At 47.8% G+C, this 8031-nt stretch overlaps 1 non-coding gene across 1 annotated transcript; it reads right to left on the bottom strand.

Annotated features, from left to right (window-relative positions):
* Positions 1-428: 428 nt before the first annotated feature.
* Positions 429-500, bottom strand: TRNAT-CGU (transfer RNA threonine (anticodon CGU)). Its single transcript has one exon. It is a non-coding gene; the product is annotated as a tRNA-Thr (tRNA).
* Between the last annotated feature and the right edge of the window lie 7531 nt (positions 501-8031).

The following is an 8031-nucleotide window of genomic DNA, read 5'->3' as shown; positions in this document are numbered from 1 at the left end:
TGTATTGTCTAATTTCTGTGGGAATGCCCTAAGCCTCTTACCTCCTATATAAAACGAGAAGGGTTTGTATTCATCATGGTTTGAGGCACAAAATACCACGTCGAATGAGCCAAGTGACATCCCACACTCGGATAAAGTATAAATTAGGGTTTGTATTCATCATGGTTTGAGGCACAAAATACCACTTCGAATGAGCCAAGTGACATCCCACACTCAAATAAAGTATAAATATTCTGGGAATTTATATGATCTACATATTTCATTTTCGTTAATGTCCCAAACCATCATGACTACGTATTGACTCATTTTTTGTTCATTTCCATACACTCCTTCATGGAGATTACTAAATTGGAACGATAACTTAACCTTGTACATCTTGTTTGATACTTTTGTTCGTGGCAAGGTAGAAGTATGAGAATTAGAAGGAAAGCCACCAGTGAGGATTGAACTCACGACCTTTCCCTTACGAAGGGAATGCACTACCACTATGCTATGGAGGCAAGTTATAAAATTATTTAATCGCATTAAAATGTAAGTACATTCTATTTATTCGCCATATCTTCTCCAAGGGTTTATCGGATTATTAAACTAAGTTTGTCTAGTAGGGTGGTCATTTAGTCACATATGGTACTAGAGCATCCTACCCGTGGGATCCAATTGTTTGTATTGTGGAATGTGTTGGGATTACGGTCCCTCCGGATGGGATGTCCGGAGATGAATGACGGCAAGCCCGGAGGCTGTTACGGAACCATATGATGGAGAGTACCCGGCATGAAGCCGGATGAAGAGTACCCGGTTACGGAGCCGGATGATGAAGACCCCGGCTACGGAGCCGGATGACGAAGACCCCGGCTACGGAGCCGGATGACAAAGAGAAGACCCGGCTACGGAGCCGGATGATGAATGTACCCGGAGAGAGATCCGGATGCGGGGACATATTTGTGAATATGTTTGCCAAGGGCCCTTGAGGCTATATTTGTAAATAGCCCGAAAAGTCATATGTGTATAAATATGACTTAGGGCAAACAGTTTATGATGTTATTGCTTATTTTTCTGTTTTCACTTAGAGAGAGTGAAGAGAGCAGCCGCGAGAGAGAGAGAGACGAAGAGGTTGTTGCCTCTGTATATTGCCGCCGCCTGTGGCGAAGACAGTGAGCTCAAGGTCGTTGCCTTGAAGCTTCACCATTGTACATCCCTGTTCATAGTGATAGTTGGAGTTTGAGGACTCCCGTGGTTTTTCCCATTTAGGGTTTTCCACGTAAAATATCCTGTGTACTCTTCTCTCTAAGTACTTCGTGTACTTTGTAATTCCTATTTTCTGTGAGTTGACCCTATTCCTCGGTTGTGGCCGAGTACCGTTTGCAACAAATTGGTATCAGAGCGACGGTAACACAGAAAATGGAAGGCGGTAGCAGCGGGCAGCCGGGGATGATGGTGCTGAATGCGCAGAACTACGCCGACTGGAAGATAAAGATGGAGGATCTGCTCATTGTTCGGGACCTGTATGAACCGATCGACAGGTCGGAAATACCCAAAGGGGTACTTGAGTCGGAGTGGAAGCTCCTGAACCGGAAAGCCGTAGCGACGATCCGACAATATGTCGATGTAAGCGTCCTACAACATGTGGCGAACGACACCAATGCATATGAGATGTGGCGGAAGCTGTCGGGCCTCTATGAGAGGAAGAATGCATTGAACCGGACCTCCCTGATGAGGAAGATAGTGAATCTCAAGTACCGGGATGGCGAGAGTATGGTGGAACACGTAAGCACGTTCATGGGATTCGTGAATCAGCTTGCGGCGATCAAGTTCCCGTTGGAGGATGCAATGCAAGCCATCATCCTGATGTGTACATTGCCGGAAAGCTGGGAGAACTTGGTGGTGACTCTCAGCACCTCCTGCACCGAAGATAACTTGTCTCTACAAACGGTAAAGACAAGTATTTTGAACGAAGAAGCGCGTCGGAGAGATAAAGAACCGGTCTCCGACTCGAAGGCGCTGCTTACCGAATCGGAACGGGGAAGACAATGGAACCGGAGTCCGCAAAGACGGGAGAAGTCGGGGACCCGGTCGCAGTCAAGAGGAAGGCCCACATGCTTCCACTGTGGGAAGCCGGGGCACTTCCGGAAGAATTGTCGGCATTACCGAAAAGACAACGAAGAATTGGCTCGGGCCCGGAAGGTCAACACACTGCCGACACTGCCGATGAAGGCTACCTGATTAATGCCCGGTTATGTCCGGAAGAGCTGAATGTGGCAGCCGACACTGCCGGTGAGCTGTGGCACAAGAGACTGTGCCACATGAGCGAGAAGGGGATGAAGAGGCTTGCAGAAGACAACCTCATTCCAGTGAAGCATGTGCATCTGGAGAAGTGCACCGATTGCCTGGCCGGTAAGCAGAACCGAACCTCCTTCCACTCAAGGCCACCGACGAGACGTAGCGCACCATTGGAGTTGGTGCACACGGATGTGTGTCAGGTAGAAACGAAGTCACATGGCGGAGCCCAGTACTTCGTGACTTTCATTGATGATCACAGCCGGAAGCTGTGGACGGCGCCGTTGAAGACAAAGGACCAAGTGTTGTCCGTCTTCAAAGAACTCCACGCAAGAGTGGAAAGGGAATCCGGCAAGAAGCTGAAAGCGATTCGAGCGGATAACGGAGGCGAATACCGGGGGCAGTTCCAGGAGTACTGTCGCATGAAGGGAATCCGGCTCGAGTTTACTGTGCCGAAGACGCCGGAACTGAACGGGCTGGCCGAGAGGATGAACAGGACCATAATGGAGAGGGTCCGGAGTATGCTGGCGCATGCGAAATTACCCAAGGGATTTTGGGCTGAGGCAATGTCGACGGCGACGTATGTGATAAATAGATCACCCTCAGTACCTTTGGACGGAGACACGCCGCAGAAAGTGTGGACCGGTAAGGAAGTGTCCTACCGGCATCTGAAGGTGTTCGGGTGTCTCGTATACGTACATGTGGCAAAGGACCGGAGAGGAAAGTTAGATCCAAAGACCCGGCCATGCATATTCCTCGGTTACGGCGACGACGAGTTCGGCTACCGTGTATGGGACCCGGTCGACAAGAAGATATTCAGGAGTCGAGATATCATCTTCATGGAGGACAAGACACTCGCCGACTGGGAGTCGGAGAAGGAGATGAAGAGCTCCAAGTCGACCGGTGAGGATAAACTCTACGAGGAGCAGTCCCGACCGGCAAGGGACCGGTTAGCACTCGAGGATCCGGCCGAAGACGGTGAAGAAACAGAACCGGCCGAAGAAGATGAAAATGATACCGGAACCGGCCCCGATCCCGAAATGGATTCGGATGAAGAAGAAGAATCGGAAGAACCGGTTACCGAAGCTCCCGAACGGAGATATCCTCTAAGAGAGAGGAGGGCCCCCCGGAGATTTCCGGATCCAGAGCACGTGCTGCTAACCGACGAGGGGGAACCAGAGAGCTTTGAAGAAGCACAGCATGACACCCAGAGCCGCAGGTGGTTGAGTGCCATGCAGGACGAGATGGATTCCCTGCATGAGAACCACACATATGAACTTGTGGAGCTGCCGAAAGGAAAACGGGCACTCCGTAACAAGTGGGTGTTCAAGCTGAAACCGGGAGATGCCGAAAACCCCCCGAGATACAAAGCCAGGATCGTGGTGAAGGGGTTTCAGCAGAAGAAGGGCGTCGACTTCGACGAGATATTTGCCCCGGTAGTGAAGATGACCTCCATCTGGACGGTGCTGAGCATAGCGGCGAGCATGGACCTCGAGATAGAACAGATGGACGTGAAGACGGCATTCCTTCACGGTGACCTCGAAGAAGAGATCTACATGCAGCAACCGGAAGGATTTGAGAAGAAAGGGAAGGAGCACCTGGTATGCCGGTTGAAGAAGAGCCTTTACGGTCTGAAGCAGGCTCCCCGGCAATGGTACCGGAAGTTCGACTCCTTCATGACCGACGAAGGGTACCTCAAAACGCAGTCCGACCACTGCGTGTTTGTGAAGAAGTTCGAAGGAGGAGACTCTCTAATACTCCTCCTGTACGTGGACGACATGTTGATCGTCGGACGGGACCAGGTCAAGATACGGATGCTGAAGAAGGCTCTTCACCGAACCTTCTCAATGAAGGACTTGGGTCCGGCGAGACAAATACTAGGGATGCACATCATCCGGGACCGGAGCAAGAAGCAGTTGTGGCTGTCACAAGAGAAGTACGTGACAAAGGTGCTTAAACGGTTCAACATGTCGGAAGCAAGACCGGTCGGATCGACCCTCCCGACAAACTGCAAGTTGTCCAGCAAGCAAAGTCCCAAGACAAAGGCTGAAAGTGCCGTATGCCTCAGCCGTCGGGAGCTTGATGTACGCCATGGTGTGTACGAGACCGGACATCGGATATGCAGTCGGAGTGGTGAGCCGGTACATGAGCAATCCCGGCAAAGAGCATTGGAACGCGACCAAGTGGATACTTCGATACCTGAAGGGCACGACAAACGTGTGCCTCCGATTCGGCTCCGGTAAGCCCGAACTCGACGGCTTCACCGATTCGGATATGTCGGCTGATGCAGATACCAGCCGGTCCACATCAGGGTATGTGATGACCTATGCAGGGGGAGCCGTTTCGTGGCAGTCGAGGCTGCAGAAGACGGTTGCGTTGTCAACCACAGAGGCGGAGTACATGGCAGCTGTTGAAGCCGGCAAGGAAATAATATGGATGAAGGACTTCATTAGAGAGCTCGGGATCCGGCAGGAGGAGTACCGACTCTACTGCGATAGTCAGAGTGCCATCCACCTTGCAAAGAACGCGGCCTACCATTCCCGGACGAAACACATCCAGCGTAGATACCACTGGATCCGGGAAAGGATAGAAGACAAGGAGTTCGTGCTGACGAAGATCCACACGGACGATAACGGGTCGGATATGCTGACCAAGGTGCTCACACCTGACAAGCTGGAAGCATGCCGGAAGAGGATCGGATTGGAGAGACATCCCATGCCGAAGTGAAGGGGGAGTTTGTTGGGATTACGGTCCCTCCGGATGGGATGTCCGGAGATGAATGACGGCAAGCCCGGAGGCTGTTACGGAACCATATGATGGAGAGTACCCGGCATGAAGCCGGATGAAGAGTACCCGGTTACGGAGCCGGATGATGAAGGCCCCGGCTACGGAGCCGGATGACGAAGACCCCGGCTACGGAGCCGGATGACAAAGAGAAGACCCGGCTACGGAGCCGGATGATGAATGTACCCGGAGAGAGATCCGGATGCGGGGACATATTTGTGAATATGTTTGCCAAGGGCCCTTGAGGCTATATTTGTAAATAGCCCGAAAAGTCATATGTGTATAAATATGACTTAGGGCAAACAGTTTATGATGTTGTTGCTTATTTTTCTGTTTTCACTTAGAGAGAGTGAAGAGAGCAGCCGCGAGAGAGAGAGAGACGAAGAGGTTGTTGCCTCTGTATATTGCCGCCGCCTGTGGCGAAGACAGTGAGCTCAAGGTCGTTGTCTTGAAGCTTCACCATTGTACATCCCTGTTCATAGTGATAGTTGGAGTTTGAGGACTCCCTTGGTTTTTCCCATTTAGGGTTTTCCACGTAAAATATCCTGTGTACTCTTCTCTCTAAGTACTTCGTGTACTTTGTAATTCCTATTTTCTGTGAGTTGACCCTATTCCTCGGTTGTGGCCGAGTACCGTTTGCAACAGAATGATATGCTCTATACAGGTTGAAGGAATCTTAGACATCTTGTTAGCTTTGAAACTAGAAAGCTCATAGAGTATAAGTTTCACAGATTGCCTACATCACATACTATCTACTCATGAAGCTTATATTCTTTGAGCTTTCAAGTTTCAAACCTAACGATATGTCCTAATTAAAGGATTTTACATCAAGAATTTGTTGGGTTCTTGTTTTGAATCACAAAAAAACTTCACCAGTTTAGGTTTATGACAGTATTCATAGATAGGGGAGAAAAACCTCCTAAAGAGGGAAAAAATGCCCATATAGTCGTAAGTGTGTTCACACACATCACTACCAAAATATGTGAACAAATCCCCCTTGGGAGTCATGTGGTGAACAAGGAGTTGGCCCTCATGGTTAAGCAAGTGCCAAGCTATGTGGATAGATATCAATCCACAAATAGGAGTAGGCCTAAAGCTTTGCGAAAAGCTTCAAACTTCTCCCTAGACAGAGCCTTTGTGAAGAGGTCTCCAATGTTCTCATGAGTGGGCACATAAGACAAATTGATCTCTCCAGCGGAGAACCTTTCCCTGACATCGTGATAATGCACCTCAATGTGCTAGGTTCAAGCATGGAACAAAGGGTTCCTCACAATTGCCATTGCACTGTGACTTTCAGTGAAGATGGTGGTGGCGGAAGACTGACCAACACCCAAATCACCTAAAAGGTTTTTGAGCCACACACACTCAATTGTAGTTGTGAAAGCTACTCTATACTCAGCCTCGCAACTAGAAGTGGCCATAGTAGGCTGCTTCTTGCTCAACCAAGATATTCATGAGCTACCAAGCATGAAGCAAAAACCACTTGTGGACACATGAGTGTCATAACAACCAACCCAATCAGAGTCACAAAAAGCATGCAGGTCTAGCAGTAATGATCCCCCCTTGGGATAAAACTATCTGAGTGACCGGGTACCACTCAAGTAGCAAAAGATGTACATAACTACCTACCAATGCTTAACTCTTGGGCAATGCATAAACCTGCTCATCTCAGAGACGACAAACTAAATATCAAGTCGGGTTATGCATAAGTAAATCAACCATCCAACTACTTGATAATAGAGAACAACATCAAATGCATCTCCAGCATCATGAGGGCTCAAACGTAAACCTGTCTCCATGGGAGTGGCAATAGGTTTACAGTCGTCAAGGCCAAAATGTTGCATAATGTGTCAATGTATTTCGATTGACACAAAGCTATTCCACCATCAACTTGCATAAACTGAACGCCCAAATAATGATGCAAATGCCCCTAAATCTGACATCTCAAAATAGGAATGCAAATCAGCCTTAAAGTCGGCAATATGCTTCTCATTGGAACCAGTGAGCAACATATCACCGACGTACACAACCATCATAAAAAAATTATTATCAACACGCTTAACATATAAGGTGCTTTCAATTGGACTATTCTCAAACCCAAATGCAATCAAACAGGCATGTATCATTTCATACCAAGAACGTGGTGCTTGCTTCAAGCCATATAATGCCTTTCACAGCCTGCACACTTTGTGTTCATGCCCTTTCTGCACAAAACTATAGGGCTAAGATACATACCCCTCCTCATGAACGTCACCATTTTGGAATGTTGTTTTAATATTCAATTGATGTACATTCCGGCCACGATGAGTTGCAATTAAACGGATACCACGAACAGTAGTCATAGGGTAGGTTGGAGCAAATGTCTTATCAAAATCAATGCCTTTTTCTTGGGCATATCCAACAAGCCTAGCCTTATGCCTATCAACTATTCCATCAGGTTTATACTTCAACTTATATACCCACTTAATGCCAATGGCCTTCTTGCCAAGACGCAAGTCACATAAAGACCATGTACCGGTCTTCATAATAGCATCATATTCTGATTGCATAAGAGCCATCCAATTTTTTGAATTTTGTGCTTCATCAAAAGAAACAGGCTCATTCTCATCACAATGACTAGAGTCAGCCATAACATAACAATCTGATGCAAAAGAAGCACTATGAGAACCTGAATGAGTACGTTATGAAAAGGAACATCTAATTTGCTAATTTGCAAAGTTTGCAACAGCCATTTAGGCACATTCTTTGCCTCCTCTATATCATCCCTCTCATTAATAAGTGCATCGTGTAAGTCCGCATCAAAAATAGAATGATTTGCATTAGAAATAGAATGATCTGCATAAGAAATGGAATGATCTGCATCAGAAATGGAATGATCTGCATCATTATGAGTAGCTTCCAAAGGCTGAGACGATGCCTCAAGTGGGCCAACACTTAACTGTCCACTTGTAAAAAGAGGCAACGAACTATCAT

The sequence above is a fragment of the Azolla caroliniana genome, unplaced genomic scaffold, assembly GCF_043228905.1.
Source record: "Azolla caroliniana isolate FFs.n. ecotype wild unplaced genomic scaffold, voAzoCaro1.0.p SCAF_14, whole genome shotgun sequence".
Classification (NCBI taxonomy): Eukaryota; Viridiplantae; Streptophyta; class Polypodiopsida; order Salviniales; family Salviniaceae; genus Azolla; species Azolla caroliniana.
This window is presented reverse-complemented; position numbering and strand designations above follow the sequence as displayed.